At 37.0% G+C, this 25,649-nt stretch overlaps 1 protein-coding gene across 1 annotated transcript in view; it reads right to left on the bottom strand.

The window, feature by feature from the left end:
• The window catches only part of plagl2 (pleiomorphic adenoma gene-like 2), a 45,804-nt gene extending 20,478 nt beyond the window's left edge, over positions 1–25,326 (bottom strand). Inside the window, exon 1 of the mRNA XM_057319134.1 lies at positions 25,162–25,326. The gene's annotated coding sequence lies outside the window, so the exon portion shown is untranslated. The remainder of the gene's footprint in view (positions 1–25,161) is intronic.
• Positions 25,327–25,649: the final 323 nt, after the last annotated feature.

Here is a 25,649-nt window from a genome sequence, read left to right as displayed (position 1 = left end):
CCAACCTGTCGATCGCGATCGATTGGTCGATCTTTGAGACGTTACCTGTCGATCCCCGAAAGTAGGCTAATAGACAAATATATTGTGCCTGATCAATGTTCAGTTTTGCAAGCGCATCTCTCTTTCTCTTCATTCAGCGGTTGTATGTTTTTAAGTTCTGCATTAATCTTTTCACGGCTGTGTAAATAATGATTCCCTGCGTGAGTTTTTAATGCGACCGTTATCATTAATCACATTTCATTGTGATGCGCGACTGCGCGTGATCGCTCTTCAGCGTTTCTAATGTCGGTGGTCAGTGATCAAACGCAAAATGACTCGCGCATGCACTGGCGTAACTGTCATTTGGAGGTCACTATACTGTTGCGGTGCATTACACTTAAAAACTGTTTATTCATATGACATTAAAATGCCACTTGTTCGTTGGTGTACGCGGTGCATTTTAATGTTGAGCTCGTCTGAAAGACAACATCAGTCTATTCACAAAGTTGTAATTGTGAATGATGGTAAACTGCACAGTTTTCAGTACTATCTCATGCATGAGATGACATCTGCTGACGTCCTATTTATGTTTTCAATTAGCCTAATATGATCGCCCATTCCATACTACATTGTCAGACCTTTAGCTATTTTGTGAAACTTATTACCAAGACATTATTAGACGGGTAAAAGTAAATAGATAAATGATTTAACATAAATGATTGACCTTGTTGTTATTATTAGGGCCTATTTATAACATTTCCATCTATATACTGTATTTACTTAATAAAAGCAAACCAAATAAATGCATCATAAATAACAAATCTTTATACAGTAAATACCTAAATAATTAGGGTCTTGTCAAACTTATTCTTAACCTCGTTTTAATGTCAAGCTGTCATGTGTGAATTAGTCCTTGAGCTGGTGTTTGAATTGGTGTTTTTCACCTCATTTTGGCACACTGAAAGTGGCAACTCTACATGTTACAGAGTTTGCTTAGTTGCATCTGAAAAGTGGACCAAAGAATTTCAGGTAATTCAAATAGACCCACAATTATAGGCTAAATAAAAGGCCACAAGCTGGAGGTTCAATCTGGGCTGTTTTTATTTTCAACTTTTTGAGTGGTAGATATTGCCTTTCAACAATTCTGAGGTAGGGGATCATGGGCCCAAAAAGGTTGGTAACCACTGGTCTACAGGTATGCGTGAATATAACCAAAACAACAATAGTAGACTACAGCACTGTGTATGTGCTACTTAAACTTAAAACTTATTACATTGGTGTCATGTAAATATGGTTAGACTAGTTAAAAATCCACTTTTGTCACATTGCAGTGCTAATGTATATATTAATATACATTTGAACTCAATAACCTGCTGCTAAATGAAAAAAGACTATATTCATTTTATTTACAATTCACGTAAAATATATATATTTTTTTTGCTGTGTTTAAAATGTCTAATACTAAAGGCAATTTGGATATGGACTGTAACTTTAAACGGGGTAATATGACACGGTTAAAACTAATATTGTGGTTTGTTTTAGATGTAATGCAATGTGTATACATGATTTAAGATAAAAAAAACGCTGTATTTTCCACATACCGTGCATGTTTGTTTCTCCTCTTTGCTCCGCCTCTCTGAAACACGCAGATTTTTTACAAAGCTCATCGCTCTGAAAAGCGAGGTGTGCTATGATTGGCCAGTAAACCAGTGCGTAGTTAGGGTTGTGCACGATTAATCGCGATTACCAATAAATCATGCTGAAATCGAGCTGACTTGATTATGCAAGGCATCGATAATTTTTTTATGCGTAGCTTGTCCGCTCTGGGATCAGTAGGAAAATGCTGCTCGATCTAAAAGCAGTATGAGTTTGAGTCGCTTATAACGTTCATTTAAAAAAGCAACACCCGTCAAACATGATCATTATAAATATACTTTATTATCATGAAAATACCTGAGGAGGCTTAAAGGAACAGTGATAAAAAACATGTCCTTAGGCATTTCCTAGAACTACTGTTATGGTCTTCTTCTGCAGTGCGTATTTGGAGTTTCTGCACGAGAGCGCCCTCTGGCTTTCGGATGCAGCAGCATTTTACCGTACTTCACTCACAAGTTGTGCATAAATCACGTGATATATATTTCGGTTAATCGTGCACAGCCCTATGCGTAGTGATTGGTCGAATACTGTAAGCGTGTGATGGAAATGTAACGCCTCTTACCATATTTGGAACATCAGGTTCCAAAGCAATTGTGCTGACAGGTACACCCACCTTACTTGAGTATACATTTGGGCGGTCTTTGGGCGACACGCATGGGCAACCAAACACACAGAAAAACACGTATTCGCGCCATATGACCCCTTTAAAACTAGTACCTTTAGTCATAAACTCTCTCCACTTACTTATGCATTTAACTTTATAAGTTAAACAATAAAAAGATTATTTTACAAAAAAACGTATCGAATAACTGTAATAATCGAACTGTAATCGAATAATGTTTTGATTTCCTTTCAATGACAAACAAACTATTCTCTCTCTCTCTATCTTCAACAACTTCATTCTTGTTCCCTTTCATACACAGTCAGCAACAAAGCAATCTCTAAGTTAGGCTTCGTCAGCAACCCTTAAAACAACAGTCATTGTCCCGTCTGCACTTTTGTTTACAGATCACAGCCGCACTTTTCAATAGACCCCACTGTCTCATCCTGTCCGTCAACCAGATCCAAAGTTTGCTTATTTTTTGTTTACACCAGCTCTCACTCCTCTGGCCCGTCTGTATTTAGAAGGATGTGCAGTATAGAGGTGGAGAGGAGGAGGGGAGAGCGAAAATTGTAAAAATAACATTCCTGCATAAACAGGGTCTGAAAATGGTCGCCGGGCGGAACGCATTCCTCGCATTTCTTTTGAAACGTGATCAGGTTCAGCATCTCACTGCCGGACGTTCCTTCAGAGAAATGACAGCCACGGCAGGGGTGGTGGGAGACGTGTGTTTGCGTTAGTGTGGGACAGTGAGAATCGAAAAAAATCATTTAGGCATGAAAATGAACATACAAAGAGCAAAGGGAGATTTCACACAAATGCTTTTGAATCAATAGTTTTAGTCTCAAACTCTATTTTGAAGGGACTAGTTTTCTGCATTTGAATTACAATTCTTATCACCCTACGTGTGTGATTTTATACACTGATTAAGACGGGACAAAGATCTTTTTATTGCAGGCAGTGTTTGTTTTGAACACCTGGGCATTACAGATCACATGTTCTGGAAACATTTAATTTTAAAATTACTTATCAAAACAATTTTACAAATATTGTTTGAGAAAAAAAATCTACATCTGCAATCTACAATACCAAACTACATCTGTAAAACTGTTCCAGGAAAACTAGGCCCGTCCATATAGGGAGCCGAGGAGATGATGTATTTTTATGCAAACCCTGGAAGCGAGTTAGCATTTTAGGACTTCCGGTTACACCTCTCCAAAGTCTATGGGTTTTTTGAACGTGTTTTTGGTAAATCGCCCGAAATAAGGTCTGTGGTAAACAAAACAAATATTTTCATTTTTATTCTGACATAAAACACATCAATTATAACCTGTTTGTGATTTTTAAAGCCTTATTGTGTCTTCACAACGGTGGTTGCTAACAAGTTGCTAAAAGTGACTAATTCCTTTGGCGGGGACGTTAGACGTAGTCGCACATATAAAGCTTACAAATAATGCAACATATGGTCAAATCTCTTAAAGAGTAAATATTCCTTTGATTTTTAAGGTCTTATTTTGGTTTATGTAGTATATCCAACAACAAGTTTACGTACATAAAAGGTGTAAAAACACTATTATTTTGTAATAATAGGCAGTTATTCTTACCTTACTTCTTGACTGACTCTCAAATGATTCGTTCGGCGAATCATCCATCTAATCCCCTCCTTTCCACCAGCCTACTCTGATCTGATTGGTCAGATGGTCTAGTCTGCTGTGATTGGTCTACCGTGAATGAGGCTCACGAGCTACAGTGTTTGGGGGAGAAGAGTGAAGTTTTTGAGGGCAGTCCTAGCAAAACGTAGGCGGGGACTATATGTAGAGACGTAAATCCACGGCGGTTGGCGAATCGGACTAGGCACGACTCGTTAGCGTGATTCAGAGTCGACCCCCTTTTTTCCAAGCCAATAACTTAGTTATTCATTCAACTTCGGCTTTACAACTTGGCAGACTGCTTACTTTCAAACACGGCAACATTACACACTGCATGAAATGTAATTTACATGATCTCGTAATATGTACTCTAGGGCTGTCACGATTATGAAATTTGGCTGACGATTAATTGTCTAGTAAATCATTGCGATTATGACGATTAATTGTCTCTTTTAGGGCTTTGACGATTTTGGCGATTAATTGTCTGTTTTAGAGCTTTGACATTTAATTCTCATACATTTTTAATTCAGCTTTGAAACGACCATATTGTTCTGAATATAAAAAATATGGTTTTTTTTCTTGGAAATACATCGGAAAATATTGGTTTATCATATATTTTAGGTTTAGGCTTTTAACTGTCAATAATACAACTGCCATATACTTGTAAATTAAGTAAATTGATCCGGAGTGAAGCCACCATTGATATGCTATCAGTCATAGAATTGCTTCTAGTCTGTTTTTTTCTCACTTACAAGATACAATAAAATTTTACTTCTATGTTAATGAAATTTTGGTAGACTGGTTTTCACACTGAGATTATCTTAAATAATATTAAATTGTACTGCAGGTTATTTTTATGGAATATGCTTTAGTTTTTATTGTGTTGTGGTGGTACATTTTACAAGTATCACAATGCTTAAGTTACAATCAATACACTAAAATATGTAATATGCAGATACACTACAGCTCCCCCTAGTGTCTTCTATAGAGATGTGAAATAATTGCGATGATCTGAAACCATCGCGATGAGGCCAAACAATCGCGATGAGACGATTATTTAATAATCGTGACAGCCCTAATGTACTCTTTAAAACGCAGATGCGGATTCATTCACAGAGTAATTACTTACCAGGGAACACATTTTTAATAAAGTTTGAAAGAGTTGTCGGAGGCTTGGTGGTGGTGACGTTGATATCTAGCGACATTAAGTGTAGTCTGTTGATAGCATCGTGTTAACGTTTTACTTCTGCCGATTGTATTTCGGCTTCAAAAGTAACAAATGTTGTGTTCATTTGAAAAGATGATCTTGATAGACAAAACGTCATAAACCTTTGTTAATCACAGAGCTTATTTTTTGCGATCTTCCAAAAGTCTATGGGAAAAATGCATATGCTTTCGGTCGAGGGAACCACTGCAGCGCTAACTTCCGGACTGGCTCACAAACACACGTCATCTCTGGAGCTCCCTATAGGGCTCTAGTTTTAGTATACAATTCTCTGCTACACATCTCTTGCAAACCATCCATGTCAGACGAACAACGATGTAGCTCAATTAGTAGAGAGTTGCACTTGCAACACAGAGGTTAAGGGTTCAATCCCCAAGGAACAGAACAAAAATAAGTAATAAAATGTACATGTATACCTGCACTATAAGTTGCTTTGGTTATGTGCGTGCGAAATTCGTAAACACTTCAACAACACTGAATCTGTTTTCTAGTGAGTTTTAGAAAGTTTTAAAAAATTGCAAATGTGAACAGGTAACTGCAGGGGCAGAAGAAGCAAATTCGGACTCGACTGCGCAAATGAAAATTAAAAACAGCCTTCTACTGAGGCGGCACAACATCCAGGGTCAGAGGCTTCACCAGAGGCATCTGCAGATATTTGATGACTTGTCAGAGAAGAACAAGCGTGAATTGTGATGCAGGGGGGGGGGGTGGAGCCTTCCGTGGTATTCTGGAATCTCACTTGCCATCAGCTTCTCTAATGACAGAGAGAGATTGACTGCACATTGCATCTCCCCTCCTCGCTCACACACAAAGACATGCGTATTGATGTAGGTAACAAAGCTCTGGTGCATGAGTTCGCTGTACCGATGTGTGATGAAAATCCTGCGTGTGGATAAAGAGAAAGAAAAAAGGGTCGTGTAAAGAAAGAGAGAGATGTGTGTGTTGGGCGGGGGGGGACTCCCCGTAGGCCACGAGGTGAAAGACGCTGCAGCAGAGCAGTTATTCATTAAGACGCCGCTCTCTCTACCTCTATTCTCTCATTCCCCAGAGCTAAAAACACTTGTTCTCACTTCAATGGCTGTTCAACCTGGGGTGGTCTTCCAGCCCACTACCTACACCCACCAATCAACACCACAAATGCTGGATTGTGTGTTTTTTGTGTATGCGCGCAGATAAATTTGTTTCCATGTAAAACGAAGGAAAAAAACTTAATAGACTAATAAAGTTTTGGTATAAGCGTTGGTATACCAATAATTAGCATTGGGTCTCTGAAGAACAGAACAATACCATTATACAACTGCGTGTTCATAGGGAACAAATGTTTTCACTGGTAAAGTAAATTATTCTATTTAATGTAATTCGGTTATTCAAAGCCCAAAGCAAACCTTTAAAACATACACAGCTCTGCATTAAAATAACTCAAATATAAAAAGGAATAAATATAAAATCGCGTAAAAAAATAAAGAGACCATTCCAAATTTTCCTTTAATCATCATTTCTAGATGTATTGTGGCCATTTCAGTCCAGTATCTGGTGAATTTCAACAAAATCAAACCTCAGGAGTGACATAAAGTCATCCAACAGCAATGTGAAAGACTGACAGCATAACGAGACACATGAAAACTGTGATAAAAATCGAGGTGATCGCGTTAATTTTTTTTAAAAACTTTTCCTAAATACATGTATAAATATTACTGTTGTGTTGCTTGAAAGTGAATATGAACTTGTTTTCTTAGCAGTATTTGAGGTCTGAAAAAATACAGAGCATCATCTCTCTGTTTTCTTGACCCTTTTCTCAAATTTTCATTTTCTGCAAATAAATGCAAATAGAAAGATTATTTGAAATTTGGGAGAAACATTGTCAGTAGTTCATAGAATAAAACAAAAATAATAATTTTACCTAAACATATGCCTATAAATTGTAAATTCAGAAATAGGGCTGCAACTAACGATTATTTTGATAATCGATTAGTTGGGCGATTATTATTTTTTTCGATTAATCGGATGAAATGTAATTAAGTCTTTTGCTTATAAGTAAATCAGATATGGGGAAAGTATACACAACTGAACTCATTAGCCTTCTCCCAAAATGTTGTGAATGTCTCCATAATTAACACACCTGGTGAGTTGATTCAGGTGTGTCATATTAGAAGCAACTGACAATAGTCTCTCCCAAACGTGGGAGCGAGGGGAGGATCGGCCAAGGAAATCATTTTTTTTGTGCCATGAAAAGTGAGATATTTGTCATTCAAATGTAGTGAAGTACAGTAAAAAGTAAACAGAAAAAGTAATACTTAAGTACAAATACTCAAAAAGTGTACTTAAGTACAGTACTCAAGTAAATGTACTTCGTTACCCACCTCTGAACTAAATAAACCACCAAATCAGGGTATTTAGCCTATTATGTACTTTGCAAAGTGCAAACGCCACAAATTGGGTTTTAATAATATAATCTTTAATTTCGTCATTTAAAACACCTCTCCCCTTTAAACTTTAAAACTGCGTAGCTTGAAGAGATGCATGCAAAACACGTCTGACTTTAAAACTGCGCACCTCGCGCTGCACGGAGAGACGCATCCACGGAGAGACACGTGTGACTTTAAAACTGCGCACCTCGCACTGCACGGAAAGACACGTGTGACTTTAAAACTGCGCACCTCGCGCTGCACGGAAAGACATGTGTGACTTTAAAACTGCGCATCTCGCGCTGTACGAAGAGACGCATCCACGGAGAACCACATCTGACTTTAAAACTGCGCACCTCGCGCTGCACGAAGAGACGCATCCACGGAGAGACACGTCTGACTTTAAAACTGCGCAGCTCATGCTGCATGGAGAGACGCATCTAAAACGGTAATTTTAAAATGGAAGAAGATGCGCTTGATTTATAACTGCGCAGCTCGCAAGTGACGTCACAGACCAACTAATCGATAATGAAATTCGTTGACAACGAATTTCATTATCGATTATTATCGATTTTAACGATTAGTTGTTGCAGCCCTATTCAGAAACCTGAAAATGGACTCCGAAATGGACTCCTTCAGCGGCTCAATACATAATTTTAATTACATTGAAAAGCAACAAAAAACAATATTTGCTCTTACACCGTGTCTACACCAGACGCGACCTGCATGACGCGACACGACAAAGACATTAGAAACGCATTAGAACGCATTATAATTTTTTATTTTCTCCACACTGGATGCAGCGCGGCCTGTCGCATCCGGTGTAGACACGCTGTTAAAAGTCAAATACAAAATGGTTTTGCATATTGGTTTTTAGACCATAAACAATCTGTACAGTACACTCAAAAAAAATATGGTGCTATATAGCACTAAAAGTGGTTCTTGGCTCGTTCTTAATCATAGGGGAACCACTTTAAGTTCTATATAGAACCATTATATCTTGGTGCTTCAGTGGTCCTTCAGAGGTTGTTCAGCGGTTCTTTGGGATGATTGAAGTTCTATATAGAACCAATGAAGAACCATACAGCACCATATAAAGAACCTGTTAAGCCCCTGTATGGTTCTTCAGTGGTTCTGTATAGCACCTCAGTCATCCCAAAGAACCGCTGAAGAACCACTGAAGCACCAAGATATGGTTCTATCCAGCACTTAAAGTGGTTTTAAGGATGAGCATCCTCTAGCACCAGCAGCTTATTATGACGTATGGTTACATTTATTGACGTGCAGGATATTGCTTTAAGGTTGTTGACTATAAATGCATTTAATTCTTCGTATCTGTTATAGTATCAATAGTGTCATGAATATGTATGGTTTTTAAGATATTTTGGAGCCCCTAACCCAACCCCCACCCTAAACCTAAACACTTCTAAATCATACAAAACGCAAAACATGAGTGAAAGCACAGTCACAAGTATTTATTACATAAATTGACCAACAAACAGTATATTACAAAACAACTTGCTTTCAAACCCTTCTGAATTGCAACCAGAAGATAACTTTAGACGAAGATTATCCGTGTATGCAACGCATGTAGTCAGAACAAACCGAGAGCCAATGGGACGTCACATTCAGTGCCGACGTAATGAGACAATCGGTTACAAGATACAAGAGAACCAATGGTATCTCACAATCACAGCTGACGCATCACTTTGTCTGGCAGTAATTTGAAACGAGTGTTAAACCCGGAAGTTCACAGGATGTGAAGATTTACTGCAGATGGTGCTCACTTCTGCGTCTTTTCCTCATAAAAATCTATTGTTTGACCTCGATCGGCACACTTGGAATATTAACACTTCTTTAAAAAACAATTGTGACTGTTTTATATTCAGTGTTTTATGTTACATAATAAATAAATGTTACGCTGAAAATGCGTGAATGGTGTAATGTGTAATATAAATACAGTTCATCCTGAAACTTTCAATTGAAAATTCACACTCCAATCATTGCAAAACTATAGCGCAATATATAATTTTATAATGTCGGTAGACAAAAGCCTCTCCTGCGAACCAGTAGAGGCGCTAATTCAGTGAACGGTCCAGTGCGTCCTATTTGAGAAAAGCGAAAAACGACTTTTCTTGTCATATGGGTTGGAGGACATGTAGGAGAATATTTTGATCATTTCAATATATTGTGTATGTGCTGCCCTTTTTTCACCTAAAGGGACAAAAACAAACAATTTCTTGGAACAAGAACATCACAAAGAATTACTGGTGGCTTCTACGAACTTGGGAAACCAGCTAGCAATGACCGAGCAACCAAATATAGCAATGCGCTAAACAAGCACTCAAAACGCCTTAGCAACCATCCATAACATACAAGTATGTGGCCAACAAAACTACGCTTACACATATGAGGATTATTTAGAATTCGTAATGTATAATCACACACAGCCTTTATTTGCCTTGACTGACATGGCCCTTTCTGTGACAAAACTATATCTGTTCATTTGAACAAATGTCCATGTGTTGATATTGTGGTTACATATTTTACTCAATCCCAAGAGGGGGCGCTTGTTGAGCACTGTAAAGAAAATGTCACCAGCTGAGACAGATATACAAAACCTGAGATGAAACTAAAACAGTGCATGCTCTACATCAAGTAGTGGTTCTATGTGAGGTACAACCTGTAGTCTATAAGATGTTCTTTGCAAAACTGAGGCCGGTATAAACCAATATGGTTAAATGCTGTCTACTATAATGAGATTTTACTCGTTGAGCCTGATTCTAAAACAAATAGCCTGTTGGTTACAACCAGTGACAACAGTTGCCAACATATTCTGGTCTAAACAACATGCACTGAACAAGCACAAGTGCATGCACAGAACTCCCAATGGAAAAACAAACCAGCAGCTGAAAAGCAGGTTTTCAAAAAGAAGTCCTGACACATGAAGCTCTGAGACTTCATTTAAAGGTGATGTGGATTTTTTTTGTTATCAAACTCTCTCCACTTTGGCAGTGTGTGAACTTTCAGAAGCGACTCAATCAGACAATCAGAGATACAGTTGCGTAAATAGGAGGAAAGTCCCTTACTACTTTAAATGGCTCACACGTCTAAAATCTGCATAATACCTGATAAACAGATAAAAAAAGTTTTATAATATGTGTCTAGGACCTTGTAGAATGACATGCAGAACAGAGCAGCACGAATCCATAAACGTTTTAGTATTTCTTGCCAACAACACATAACTCCAGGAATATGGAATTGCTTGTTTTGAGAATTCAGTGGAGTGAAAGAATGTATCCTATGAGACATGCCATAACTTCTGGACATTAGTCAGAAAGCATCTCGGCGGTGTGGTTTTGAGGAATGGAGTGGAGACAGGTCCTGAAAAGATTTACACTTTTACTACCTGGACATGACCCAGAAACATCAGAAGGACCTTGAGTCCTTCCAAAGACCTGCAGGTTACAGCAGGCTGTGTATGTAGGACCACTTTTATATTTATTCATAGCTGTTGCACATGGACGTAAGGCTGCATGGAGCTGGACCTAAACCAGGAACTGAACGGAAAGATGAAACTTCTTACAGCAGCTTTAAACTTTACAAGGGGTCAAATTTACTACTGACAAACTAATACCTATTCTGACTTTTCAGACAATCTTATTTTTGTAATTTAAGCAGCAGGGCTATAGGGCAAAGTAACAAAGAAAACATACATTTAGTCAAAAAACTATATAAGAGTTTCGACCACATATGACCTTTACCACTCATTGAGATGATTTACAAAAACTAAGCAGGATTACAATTACAGGGTGAAACAAATACATAATCACCAAAAGCCTCAATTACAGCCGTCCATTTGCGCTCATTTCTGTGCAGTGTGTTTGGGCACCGGATACAGTGGCAAATCAGAGAATTAATACGTTGATGTGTCCTTTAGCTATTCGTTTTAGATTTTTAATTGACAACACAATTTTTCCATAATTATTTGTAATAATTATTTCCATGATTATTTGTTATTTACATATTATTTCATTTTGGATGTTTATAGAAAGAAAGAATATGGCACGCAGCTGCGTCGCAGAAAGTTATAAAACATTTAAAATCTTCAAAGTAAAATCTATTAATTGACAATAATACAATAATCGCAATTACTATATCGAGCTGAATAATTGACAATTATGATTTTTGTCATAATCGTGCAGCCCTACCAAATACTAAACTGATATGCCAAACTGAATAACCGAATATACAATAGCTCAAATTCAGTACCGAAAGCTCTCCTGTCAAGAAATATTTGCACTGCATGATAGAGAGAAGAAGGAATTAAAAACAATCCAGAAGTAGCTGAAAGACTCGACTAAATCATCCAAAACAAAGTACTAAACCTTATTTAAGTGTAAGTGCTCAAGAAACAAAAGCAACTTGAAACATTGTATTTCACATGAGCGTTTTATTCAAAACTTGAGAAAACCTGCAAGAGGTGAAGAGCACTGAAAGAGGTTTATAGAAGCTCAAAGCATCTGTCTTACAGGCCAGACCTTGAAAACTGAAGGCAAATTCAGACTACTGTGCTGGGTGATGAAGCTGAACAGACACAAAAGTCTGAAAGCAATGATGAGATCGACTAATGCTTTCCACATCCCACAACAGATCTTTAAACTTAAGTCGGTCAAGGTGGCCGAAAGCAGAATGAGAGAAAGCTAGTGGGACTAAAAGAGGAAGTTCAGCCAGAGCGCAGTAAAGAAGCAGAGACAGGTCAAGAACTGACTATTTTATGACATTTTTGACGCGATTAAAGGTGCATTTTGTCCCAGCTAGAAGTCTCCCCATAACATCAGCAAACAGACCCAAAGCAGGGCAGTAGAGTTACTGTAAGATGAATCATGCAAACGCTCTCCGTGTAAATAAACAACCGTTTAATTCTACATTAATTTTACTGGTTGAAACTAAACGAACTAAGAAATTCTGGAAAGATTCTTCTGGAAAGAATCTGTGGAATAGAAACGTTGATCAAGTCTCTCTATTTCATTTAGCCTCTGTTTAAATATACAGCACATACAGTATATTATATAAAGTGTTTTATCTACTTTCCGAAATGTAAACAAATACTTTCAGATCAACAGGTTTGTAAAGTCAAGAGAAACGTTTCACTTACCCTAAACTTTTTAACAGTATCATGATTTTATAATATCGGTTGCATTTTAATAGAATATATTACAGTTTATAAAATTACAGGTAATATTTATGAATCATAAAGAAAGTTTATCAATATAAATTCTTTCATCATTTATTCTCTCTCCTGTTGATTAAAACCTGTATGACTCTTTCTTCTGTTATGCACAAAACAAGATATTTTGAGAAATGTCTTAGTGGTTTACGTGTCCATACAATGGAAGTCAATGGGGTCCAATGTTGTTAGGTTTCCAACATTTATCAAAATATCTTCTTTTGTGTTCTTCAGAAAAGAGAAAGTCATACAGGTTTGGAATGACATGAGGAAGAGTTAATGATGAAAGATGGTTTTTTTAGGTGAGCTATCCCTTTAACATTTACTATACTTATTTTTTCCTGCTATTAAAATAACATGTAATACTGCCACGCTAAACAAAGGCTTGACAATATTACATCCCAAACATTTTGCTCACTGATGTTATTAGGGGTGAAACAAACATCTGACTTTCATTAAACAGAAAAGAGTGCTTCGCTAAGTGACCCCTTCTACGGTTACAGCTGTGCAGCCAAACCGGTACACCGAAAGTGCACGGCAGAAAATGTCCTCTCCCGTCAGTATCCGGCAGCCGAGATGAGTTGTGTGGGAGAGCAGGAGGATGTGCTGCGAGTCAGCTGCTCGCTAAATGAGGGCATCGGACCACATGGTCAGTGAGAAATATCCCTGCCGCCATCTGATTGGTCAGTTCTCGGCAAGGGAGGGAAGGGACTGAGTGAGCGGGCGGAGAGAGTCACGTGACCAAATCTAGTAGAGCACTTGATAATAGGACCCCCACTCGCAGCAGAGAGAGAGAGAGATAGCGAGAGAAAGGAAGAGAGAGAAAGTGTCCTGGACGAGTACCAAAAAACCCCTCTACCACACACAGGCTGTGCATTGTTGCCTATTCACTGGACTCCATCTAGGGCCACTTTATCATTCAATTAGGACAGCTTTCACACCACACAGCAGAGAAAAGCGGCCTTCAATCAAACTGAAAACCTCACGCTGCCACAGGAGGGCACACAGAAAGAGACACAGCTCTCTCTCCACTTTCATATCTCGCCCTCACTCTCTCTCCTTCTGTTGTTGTTGTTCTGGACTGTGCGAGGACGAGCGAGGGAGGGAGAGAGAAAGAGAGGAAGAAAGCAAGCAACAGAGGTCATTTGTTAACAACGGAGCTTCTCTCTCTTCTTTTTATTTCTTTTCCTTTGTTCTCTCTTATTTCTCCTCTTCTCACTCGTCCTCTCTGAGGGGGATCCAGCAACTACAGTTTTGCCGTTTTGCCGCTGGAGTGAGCTGTGGTTAGTAGAGAAAGAGAGAGATTTCAAGTTTATTAGAGAGAGAGATGAAATGTGTATTTGGCTGAAGATACTCTGCTGTGCAAAATTCATATTTGAGCTGCTCACAATGAAATCACAATCAATCAACTAACCTACATGTGGACCTACAAGCATCAATCGAGGCATTTAAATTGCAGATAGATTTTGTGTCATTTTTATGTATTGGCTCAGATTGATTTGACTATGATTCGATTTATTATGGATTTGTATTATACACTAAATATGCTGGGTTATTTTTAACCTATTGTTGGGTCAAAAAGAGACAAACCCAACCGTTGGGTTAAAGTAACCCAAAAAAAATGATATTTGACATAACAATGGGTTAAAACAACCAAGCATTTTGGGTAGAAACAACCCAGCACGTGTTATTTTACAACTCAACAGTTGGGTTCATCTTTTGACCCAACACTGGGTTGAAAATACGCCAGCATTTTATAAAGTGTACACTGTAAAAAATGATTGCGCCAATTATCACAACTTAACATTTTGAGTTAGGTTAACTTCTCTAGATTTAACTTGTTGAGATAACTCAAATATCAAAGTTTATCATGGCTGCACTTATCAGACTTAAAAGTATGAGTCAACTGAACTCAAACATATTAGTTAAAATAACTATGCTTAAATTATCTGGCTTTTACATAGTGCAAATGAGACTGTGCAAATTTAAAATACATTATATTTTATTATGTTAAAAAAAATTGTTTATGCAGTATGTCATACATGTTATACTGCACTGTAAGATCGAACAGTAAAAGTAAAATAAAGAAAGTGGGTTGTAAATACTCAAAAAAACAAAAAAAGTTAATTTGCCTTGAATCTTCTACGTACTGAATGATTTTTTAAATTTACAGTGCTCAACTACTTTGATGTAACTTTGTCATTACAGTTTAACCACACAGCGATCACACGTCATGACGTCACGAACGTGCATACGTAAGTGCTAGGCTCCAGCTTCATGGGGAACGTCCGCCATGTTTGCCCCGCTCGCCTCGAGTGATTTATGTAACGGTTAGAGAAAAGTTTGGCAGTTTATTGCCAAAAAAGTTTATTATCAAAAGGGAGATATATTCCTTTATGAAAATTTGCTGTGGGATCGTCTGTGAAGAGATTTGAGATGAAACGCGAGACGGTGCGCTCTCTGCTATGATGACCGCGCTTTTCATCGTTCTATTTAATCTTCTGGCAGGCCAATCTGGTTAATCACCATATTTCACTGTTGTGTTAGTGTTATTTTAGCATCAAGGTATTTAGTTTCTTAGCAGTTAATATGTCTTGTGCATGCGGACGACAGTGATTGATTTGAGGCCCAAAACGGCTAACGTTAGCTGTTACCTTGCGTGCATTTTCGAGTAACGTTAACATTTTAAGATGATAGTTTGCGACAAATCTCTTTAAAACAGCACCGTCATAGTTGGGTTTCAGTGTCTCACATCTATTATAACTTAAAACTTAGTTAAACATAAAGTAGTAGATATGTGTCAGGTAAAATGCAAAAATAGAATAAAGTTTTAAGTAGGTCAGGTCCAACCAGCAAAGCTTATTATTATTATTATTATTATTAGTCCACAGATTGTTCTGACGATCTGAGATTGTGCTAAATTACTTCCCATTCAAAACTAACGTTAACCCAAACCAGGCAGCACAATCTTATGTCATATGATTTTTATGTTGCTTTTCAACATGTAACATTTATTTTATTAAGCAAACTGTACAGTAAAATTAAGTAAACATTGATAATGTGTTTTTGCAAAAATTGTAACCTAACTAACTTTTCTATCCTGCCTCTTTTCAGGTGAAAACTGAAGCAGCCAGCTAATCCGTGGAGTTTTCAGTTAACTGTTAAATACATTGATAATAAATGATTCTGACTAACTTAATTGACATGCATATGGTTTGAATGTTATAGTTAATTTCTTTTTATGGTTTCTCAATTTAGAACATTAGTAAAATATATACACTGTACTCTCTTATACCCATATTTGTATCTCTGCTAAACTTTACAGAATAACAAACATCAACCAGAAAAAAACACCTATGTTTTGTGTTGGAACAACTTGTGTACAATTTAAGAGCTTGTTCAGGTAAAAGCGACTCACACTACACAGAAGTTCTGGATTTATGACCTCCAGGTTAGTTGGTTACATTTCTTGATGCCTGATTAACATGCTACAGATAGTTTTGGATTAGGCTATCTTTGGTTGAACTTTTGGGTGATGTAAAGTGTTATATGGCTGTGTGATTATTATCCACAGTGAATTAAAAATATCTTCTCTCTTAAAGGTGCATGTTGATGTCCGATTCAGACGGGTCGCTGTTCTTCGTGGTCTCCCTGTCTATATGTTTGAGGGTCAAGGTCTTTGCACATACAGTCCGAAATTTTCGTATGCGTTTTTCGTATTTGGCTCTTGTTTGTACGGTGTCTCTGAATTGTTATAAAAGGCCACTCAAAATGCTTGCTACGGATGCGAAAAACGCATAAAATCAAACCCGGTCCGAAATTTTTTTATGACGGACAAAAATATCGGAGGCAGTGGGTAAATGTGATTGACACAACGTGAGGTCATATTTATTTTTTAACGTGCGGAAATTTCGGACGCAAATTTCGGACTCAATGTGCAATGGGCTTCACTCTTCAGAAGATATGGTATGAAAGTGAGCTTACTGTTGAGAATTTATATGTCGGTTAATCATGGAAAACAGTTGATATTTTTCACAATTCTTGTATAATCTATGCACAATAAAAAATAATGACTTTATTCAATTTTTCTTCTCTTCAGCTTTACTCTCCGCCAAGCTCTTGGACTTTGGATCTTAATTTGTGTTCTGAAGATAAATGGAGGTCTTATGAAAAGTAATCCATGACAGAATTTTAATTCTTGGGTGAACTCAATAGGACCTGCAATGAATATTAAAGTTTTATTTTGCTGAAGTCTATAAAATTAATAATTATGTTTCTTATTTTTGTTTTGACAGAAAACCCTTCAGAGAAATTGTCAGACTGGCTGACGCTCTTTGCTGTGATTTAGGCCCTGGATATAGGCTACCCAAACGAGTTGTCTAACAAATTTGACTGTCCATAAAGACTTTGTGGGTATGCAGAATGAGAAGTTAAGGCCCATTACAAGTTAATGTGTAAGGTTTAAGTCAAGTTTTTATTTGTTTGAAAATATTTTACACATGCTTACAAAAGTATACTTGTTTTTTTTTTTATGTAAAGTTTGAGTGTGTTACTGTTGAATGATGTTAAGTTGAATGATGATGTGGACATTGGACATGGATGTATGCCAAGGATTACAGACACCGTGCCACATTGTAGCTATATCTGGGAAACCGTTGTATTGTTTATGTTTTATGGTTATTTAATAAAAGAATAACTTAACTTGTGTGGGTTCATCTGAGTTAAGTTAACTTATCGGGTTTTACAGTGTGTATGACACTGTATGTTTTATGTATTAATATAACGTAATTTGAATTGAATATGACACAATTGTAAAGAAAACACGTTCTGAAAGTGATTTGCAGTAAAAAAATATTTGAAATTACACTACTTGTTGAGTTCAGTCAACCTTTTTCTAACTTACAATAACTTAACATTTCAAATTGGCTAAACTTAAATTGTGTTCGTTTCACTTGTTTTACAGAGTTCAGTCAACCTTTCTCTCAGTTAAGACAACTTAACATTTTAAATTGACCTTACTTTAATAGTGTTCATTTCACTTGTTTTATAAAGTCCATTCAACTTTATTCTTAGTTCAGACAACTTAACACTTCAATATTACTGAACTTAAACTTTTAAGGCAGCACGAACACTTACTTTTTTAAGTTGAAACAACTAATTTTTTTACAGTGTATATAAAGTCAAAATAAAAACCTACATTGAATTACAATTAAAAACTAGCCTGACGAATGTGACGTGTAACAAAAAAAAGTATCATCAACCCCCGAGACATACACGCGCCTGTAGCTGAAGAAACAGTGTATACCTGTAATATAGCCAATATTCTAAGTTCTCAATGTTCCGTTTCTTGTTTTTTAATTAATTTCTATAATTTTTTTGTTCTTATATTTTTTTTGAAGTTTTCTTTTGTTGTTGTTGCAAACTTTTAGCATTTTTTTGCAGTTTACTTTTTTGCATTAACAAACACAAACAAACACTTATCCAATTTAATCAAGAGGTGTACTTGAAGTGGGCAGGGTTCTTGGACCGTGCTGAGTTACTGAGCTTCAAAAAGTGAGAGGAGTAGAAACTGTCCCTTATGTAGACCGACTGCACTTACAAAAACCAGCAGCGCATATGACGCTTTAATATAAATCACATAATATGTGTATTAGAGCTTATCCAAGTGTGCTGGGATGCTTTACTGTTCTGTACCCAAAGTTACTGAATTCTACGGTGAAAAAAACCCACAGCAGATACAGGTAATCACAAAAAACTTTATACAAGTTTGGAACAACCTGAGGGTAAGTAGATGACAGAATTTCCATTTTTTGGGTGAACTATCCCTTTAAGGAAGACATGTTATGTCATATTAAAGTAACTAAGGAGTAAAATAACTATAGTTTTAGAAAATCAAGTTCTTCTTGTTCATACATGTAAATTATGAAAAAGATTGTATTTTTGCTGTTCTGACAACTACATAAAGACAAATAAGATTCACTTCTCTTTGGGAAATTTTGTTATCTTTTGTATTTTTTGTATTATTTAAGAATTATAAGTAGGACTGCAACAACTAATCGATAAAATAGATAATAATCGATAACGAAATTCGTTGTCAACGAATTTCATTATCGATTAGTTGGTCTGTGACGTCACTTGACGTCACGCAGTTATAAATCAAGCGTGTCTTCTTCCCTTTTAAAATTACCATTTTAGATGTGTCTCTCCATGCAGCATGAGCTGCGCAGTTTTAAAGTCACACTTGTCTCTCAGTGCAGCGCGAGCTGCGCAGTTTTAAAGTCACACTTGTCTCTCAGTGCAGCGCGAGCTGCGCAGTTTTAAAGTCACACTTGTCTCTCAATGCAGCGCGAGGTGCGCAGTTTTAAAGTCACACGTGTCTCTCCGTGCAGCGCGAGGTGCGCAGTTTTAAAGTCACACGTGTCTCTCCGTGCAGCGCGAGGTGCGCAGTTTTAAAGTCACACGTGTCTCTCAGTGCAGCGCGAGGTGCGCAGTTTTAAAGTCACACGTGTCTCTCCGTGCTGCGGGAGTTGCGCAGTTTTAAAGTCACACGTGTCTCTCCGTGGTTGCGTCTCTCCGTGCGGCACAAGTTGCGCAGTTTTAAAGTCACACGTGTCTCTCCGTGGTTGCGTCTCTCCGTGCGGCACAAGTTGCGCAGTTTTAAAGTCAGACGTGTTTTGCATGCATCTCTTCAAGCTGCGCAGTTTTAAAGTTTAACGGGGAGAGGTGTTTAAATGACAAAATTAAAGATTATATTAGTAAAACCCAATTTGTGGCGTTTGCACTTTGCAAAGTACATAATAGGCTAAATACCCTGATTTGGTGGTTTATTTAGTTCAGAGGTGGGTAACGAAGTACATTTACTTGAGTACTGTACTTAAGTACACTTTTTGAGTATTTGTACTTAAGTATTACTTTTTCTGTTTACTTTTTACTGTACTTCACTACATTTGAATGACAAATATCTCACTTTTCATGGCACAAAAAATGATTTCCTTGACCGACCCTCCCCTCGCTCCCACGTTTGGGAGAGACTATTGTCAGTTGCTTCTAATACGACACACCTGAATCAACTCACCAGGTGTGTTAATTATGGAGACATTCACAACATTTTGGGAGAAGGCTAATGAGTTCAGTTGTGTATACTTTTCCCATATCTGATTTACTTATCATAAGCAAAAGTTGTAATTACATGTATATCCGATTAATCGAAAAAAACAATCGTCCAACTAATCGATTATCAAAAGAATCGTTAGTTGCAGCCCTAATTATAAGTGCTTTTGATGTTTGTTGCATTTTGAAAATGCAACTCGAACAACTGACTACACATAAATCACGAATCACTTGCTTTATCCCTCTTCTAGCTCTGATTCTCCCTCTCCTCGTTCAGCTTTCTTTTTCCTTTCTGTGACAGAGTCGTCTCTGTAAATCTAAGAACTTCTGGATTCTCAGCACATGACTGTTTAGTACAGTTGTACCTGTCAGAGACACACTTATTTTCAAAACTTTATAATCTAAATTTACATACTACCTAATAGTTTTTTTTGTGCTTGTTTGCTTTTTCCTTCAATTATCCTTTAAAAATATTTTGTTAATGCAAGCTCTTACTTTAAGGGTCAGATAACATACACTGTATAGTGTTTTATTTTTTCCTATTTTTGAGAGCCGCTCATGCTAAAGTAAAATTAAGCTGCAGTAAATACTGCAATAAGAATATTTATTCAGTAAAATAAAATAAATCATTATGCAATTTTATATCATTTCATTATGCAAATCAATATTGTCAATAAAGGAATGAGTACATCCACATAGCTAAATTCGATAAGTTATATTTGGAACGCTTTAGTTTTAAATGTGATTCCCTTGTCAAATTCCAACAAACATAACAGAATTTTTGTCTCCGGGTTACTTTTTAACACCCCAAAAAACGATTATACACAGCAAAGGAAAAGTGCATCAAGGATGCATTCAGAATCATCAGATAATGACTGCAATAAAAAAATGAGAAAAACATTTTTAAAAAGCTTGATATTTCCTCAATAAAGACTGTAAATCCTCAACAAAGGTAGCAGAGAGACAGTAAGAGAGTGATAAGTCACTCAGATAGGAAGAAGAACCATCTTTGGGGTGGAAAAATGGACGAGGGAGATCTGAAGGAAGACAAGGAGGGGTTGCAGCATAAGTGCTGTTCAGTGATGGATAGACTCGGGCTTGAAAAGCCACACCTGGCTGGCTGCTTTCAGGAGAAGAGCTTTACCCGTGTACAGTGGCACTATGCGCTTCAAACATCTAGCGTCTTCTTACTATCTAAAGGCAGCACATACTGCATGTGCGGTCAGAATGTGTACCAGCCAAAACAGCACTCTTTTCTTGTGCATGTGTGAGTTAAGCATGTGAAAGGGTCCTTGGTTCCAGTGTGGCATGTGCGCTGTCAGGACCACTTTTGTGTACACATACATTATTGCTTCATCTTTGTTACATTTTCATTTGTTTAATACACAAGGATCCTTTGCTTTTATAATGAGTATGGAGCTTAGATTTATAATCACAGGCTTGGTATTTGAACATAATGTGCCACTCCCATCGTTAAGTTTAGATCCTGATCTTATTCTTTAATTACAAACATTTCTTTTGGCTTCTTTCTCAACTAAGCTGCTGTTTATGCACGAGTAATGTTTGGGGACGGAAGAGCTGAAAAATATACCAGAAATAATTATTCATGACAGCTATTTCTTCCCTAACAATTTCTATTAGATTCTAAAGGGTCGCTGAGAAGGTTTTTGCTCTTTTTAAGTCTTTGCGTGAGAGTACAGTTTATTTAACATGTTACAATTGCTTTCATTTATCTACATTTTTTATTTTTTGTTGTTTATGAATTCTTAAGATTATTAACAGGTAAACTTTTACTGATTTTCTCAATGCAAAAGTTGAGAAAACAAACTATATTATATTTAATATAATATATTATAAATCTATTTTAATATAAAGTTAAATTGGAAAAATCCTTATTTCAAATTTTAACAACAATTTAAAGAATAATCATTAGAAATATAAAAATGTAAATACAAAAAAATAGTTTTTATTAACATTAAAATCTCATGAAACATTTTGACATCACAAAAATTCTACAATTATGTTAATAGTGACGTTTGATTTTAATAATGCATTCGTAAATGCTGAAATTAACATGAAATAACATTAATAAATGCTGTATTAGTGTTACTTCATTTTACCTAATGCATTAACTAATTGTTAACAAATACACTCTTAAAAATAAAGGTGCTTCAAAAGATTCTTCGATGCCATACAGGAACCTTTTTTATCTAAATGGTTACATAAAGAACCTTTAAAACTCGAAAAACCTTTCTGTTTCACAAAAGGTTCTTTGTGGCGAAAAAACGTTCTTCAGATTATGAAAAGGTAATAAAGAGATGGTTCTTTAAAGAACCTTTGACTAAATGGTTATTTGTGAAACCAAAAATGGTTCTTCTATGGCATCACTGTGAAGAACCTTTCAAGCATCTTTATTTTTAAGAGAGTACCACTTGTGACACTTGCATTTACAGTGTATTTATATGCAGCAAAAAATCCTAAATTCATTAATCTCATTTTAGTGATTAATGAAATTATTAATTTCTTGATTGTAACGAAAAGCTCAAACGTCAGATATCTCCAAACTTCAAATGTTTCCGACTTGAAAACTGAATGGAAGATTCGACTGACTGACACTGTCATGTATCATTGATAAGAATACAATTTTGGTGTTTAGACGCTTGGAGGAGTTACATTGCCCTAGTGAACTTGGCCTGATTTTATCTCTCACTCCTCCCTTTTTTATGGGCTGACTGAGTGACCAGGGCAGCCCCTGCTCAACAGCTACTGTTCATGAAAGATTGAACTGCCCACATAACAATCCCCAGAGTATGTTTAACACATGGAAAAACAAATACATACATTAGCTCATGACTGGAAAAAGAAACAAACATAAGTGTCCTACAATAAACCCATAGGCTATTACTTAATAAATGAATGTAACCCAGATATCAGACTGAGCATCTTTCCTGTTCTCTCCATGCTACTATAAGTGGAGGATATAAGCACTCATATGAGAGCTGATCCCCATTCTACACTGGGTATTAAGTAGCGTTTGTGCTTTCCAAAGCCTGTCCTACCTATTAACCCCTCTGATGTGCTTTCTCATGATAATCAGCCTGTTACCCACCAAGGAGCATGGAATTGTGGGATGTTTTCAGAGGAGAAACCCCCCTTGATGCACATGCTCTCTCTCTCTCTCGCTCTGAAACGCACTGAATCAAGCATGTAAGCTGTTTTTAAGAGAACACATGAACAGTAGTTCGCCAAAACGGATGAAAAAAAAACTTATGTTTGTTTGAAATGTCCCACAAATGTTTAATGTGTTGCTATACCAGGCACAAAGCAGGGAAACAAACAACCCACATCTCGCAGGAAAAAAGCAACTTTTTAAGATGCTGTTGAAAGTCGTAGGAGCAAATCATTTGTGTTTTGTTGTTTGCATGGCACAACAATCTCCAATAAGTTAAAAACACATTTTCAAATAATAAATAGTGATCAAACAAGAACAAGGGAAATGTTTTGGGTGAAACCCTACAGTTCATTTCATCATAACATAATCATGCAAGAATCATGCAAGAACACTTTATGAAGACACGACAGTTGCTTTCCTCAACCAAACTGTTCTGAAGATCCCATTCCTAACATAAAAAAAATCCATACCACTGCTAATGCAGAAAACGAAACGCTCTTACACACGACAATATGCGTTTCAACATGCACGAGACGGTAATGTCAATAACAAAAGCACTGTCTGTAACAATCTCACTTCCATTTCCTTATTATGCAGCTCGAGGCAGTGGAAGTGAAGGGCCCTGATGGAGCACAGCCTCCAAACATGAAGAACTCGTTCCAACGTGTTCTTTATCAGCTAGAAAAGATCATTTCACCTATTTATCCAATGAATCTGTCCAGAGCCGAATGTTTCCATAATATCAGTGATAAAACGTTAATAAATAATAAGTAATAAAAATAATAAGAATAAAAAGTTAATAAAAAACAAAATTATAGTCAGAAGTTTCACGAAAGCATTTATTCTAGATTATTTGTTTATACTATTACTGCACGTATTTGAGGAAAGATGTTGGTCTGAATGGCTACAGGTGTTTCAGCATGCGGCTACAGTGTAGCAATGAGGTTTAATGATGGCTGAATTGAAGACGGATATGCTTGTAAAGTTTCCAAATGAATTACAACGCGCATTAAATCACGATTTTCAAAAAGTAAAAAATTCTCTGATCTATAAATCAATCTTTTTAATGGACCATATTAGCACTCATAAAGTTTGCTGATGACTCAATGATCTGGACAAAGCCGTGTTTATTTCTTATCAGACCTATTTTTTATCAATGTGACATGCGTGATTTACAATAAAACGCTTAAAAGTGATGCTATTTCGAACAAATAAAGATAATAAAATAAGGTACGCCCCTGCCTTAGAAGAATAGGCTACCCCACACCTCTACTGCTTGACACTCTTGTTTAAGTACCTCTTCACAGGAACATACACACAAGCAGTTTTGAGAGAAGATGGCAAAAGACACAAAAGTCACAATCCGCCCAGGAACATCCGATCAGTAGCAAACAAATGTCGAACGAGCTATTGCAGCATGAAGCTAGCTAACGTTAAAGCATGAAACAGCAGATAAAGTCTGGACGAAAATAGTTGCGTCGCTGTTTAGAGTTCCGCATTATCTCATATCAAACACTGAATTATATATAGGCTACATAAATGAGAGAGGTAAACAGAAGAAGCCGAACCACAGCAACGTATTTGTAAACTAATGTTTAAAAGTTAACGGGGACGTTTCTATAACTTTTGTCCCTGACACAGCACATGCATATGCTCCCTGCGAACCATAAATATTCAGAAATTACTTAAAATTCAACCATTCGCAGCAAAACAACGCTGAACATCAATCGGCACAGTAGAGTCCGCGATCGATCAAATGCATTTTGTTTACAAACCGAAAGTTCTGCATCCGCAGCGTATTTATCGATTAAGTTTCCGAGCGAACGCGTAATTAAAAATTAAATACCCGGAGCCTCAACATTGTTTTAAAAAATAGCCTATGCCAAAAATAAAAGAAGTCGGCTCGAGAGAAAATAGCAACACGGTTTTTACAACATAACACTCGTAATCTTCCTCATCGATCACCGGGTGTACGGACGTACTAATTATCGGTAACTCATTAAAAAAACATGCACACATCAGAACGTGCAGCTACATTATGAGCAGTTGCCCACCAAAAACTTTCCAGCACCGCATTAGTCAATTTCACAAGGAACCCTCGTAACATTCCAGCACCGACTAAGCGCAAACCTACCGTGGGAGACCCACGCCACCGTTCCCGGTCTTTCTCCTCTTGATCTGTTGGTTTATTATTTTTTCCAAATTTTTTCTCTAATTTTTCTTTTTTCGGGGCCTGGGTGTCTCGCGCTCCTCAGGCTGCAGCAGCAGAGTTATGGGGCGCGCGAGCATTGTGGGAGTGTGACGTCAGGCCACTTTCACAAACTCTTTACAGGGGCTGGTAAACTGTTGTGTGTGTTGTTTTTAGGGGTTGTGTTTTACTCAGCGTTATGATTAATGATGGATAGTGGCGGGACTGATGAGCATCGCAACTGAATGGTTATCGAAAGCAAAAGGGAATTAGAAAGCCGATAGCGTTTTTAAATAATTGAATGCAGCATGTTTAATGCAAGGTGACTAAGTTAAAATGCACTCTCTGTTTCCTGCGCTCACGCGATACTACTGTTTCGTGATTCAATGCAAAATATGATCTTTATTTTTTTAAATCCAGTCATGTGTATTATT

The sequence above is a fragment of the Triplophysa rosa genome, linkage group LG21, assembly GCF_024868665.1.
Source record: "Triplophysa rosa linkage group LG21, Trosa_1v2, whole genome shotgun sequence".
In the NCBI taxonomy this organism is placed as follows: domain Eukaryota; kingdom Metazoa; phylum Chordata; class Actinopteri; order Cypriniformes; family Nemacheilidae; genus Triplophysa; species Triplophysa rosa.
This window is presented reverse-complemented; position numbering and strand designations above follow the sequence as displayed.